At 39.3% G+C, this 782-nt stretch overlaps 1 protein-coding gene across 1 annotated transcript in view; it reads left to right on the top strand.

Moving 5' to 3' along the window:
* Positions 1 to 782, top strand: part of ANGPTL5 (angiopoietin-like 5) — a 19,276-nt gene that overhangs the window by 17,088 nt on the left and 1,406 nt on the right. The window lies entirely within an intron of this gene.

Here is a 782-nt window from a genome sequence, read left to right as displayed (position 1 = left end):
CTCCATACTGTTCTCCACAGTGGCTGCACCAGTCTGCATTCCCACCAGCAGTGCATGAGTGTTCCTTTTTCTCCACATCCTCTCCAACACTTGTTGTTTGTTGATTTGTTGATGATAGCCATTCTGACAGGTGTGAGATGATACCGCATTGTCGTTTTGATTTGCATCTCTCGTATAATTAGTGACTTTGAGCATGTTTTCATATGTCTTTCAGACTTCTGAATGTCCTCTTTTGAAAAGTGTCTTTTTAGGTCCGTTGCTCCTTTTTTGATTGGATTGTTTATCTTCATTTTGTTAAGTTGTATGAGTTCCCTGTAAATGTTGGAGATTAAACCCTTATCGGTGATAACATTAACAAATATGTTCTCCCATGAAGTGGGCTTTCTTGTTGTTTTGTTGAGAATATTTTATTTATACAGATTTTATAAAATAAAACATGACTCCTATCCCTGCAACTTAGTTAACTGCTTTGCCTTGGCCAAGATTCGTAATCTTTGAAGATCATTGGGACTATCAGGGATATGGTACATATAATGTCCAGTGTAAGCCCTTTAAAAATTGTATTCTTTTAACTATTGTCCAGTTAGTTCCAATATCATTTGGAGAGCCATGAAGAAAAGGCACATTTCACCAGTGTGCCTATTTTTTTCTTGAGGGCATGGGACATCCTATATAATAAAAGGCTAATATGCAAATCGACTGAACAGCAGAATGACCGGTCGCTATGACAACTGACCACCACCAGGGGGCACATGCTCAACACAGGAGCTGTCCCCTGGTGG

Source organism: Myotis brandtii, unplaced genomic scaffold (genome assembly GCF_000412655.1).
Source record: "Myotis brandtii unplaced genomic scaffold, ASM41265v1 scaffold37, whole genome shotgun sequence".
Taxonomy (NCBI): domain Eukaryota; kingdom Metazoa; phylum Chordata; class Mammalia; order Chiroptera; family Vespertilionidae; genus Myotis; species Myotis brandtii.
The sequence above is the reverse complement of the archived record's forward strand: the minus strand, read 5'-3'. Positions and strand labels throughout refer to the sequence as shown.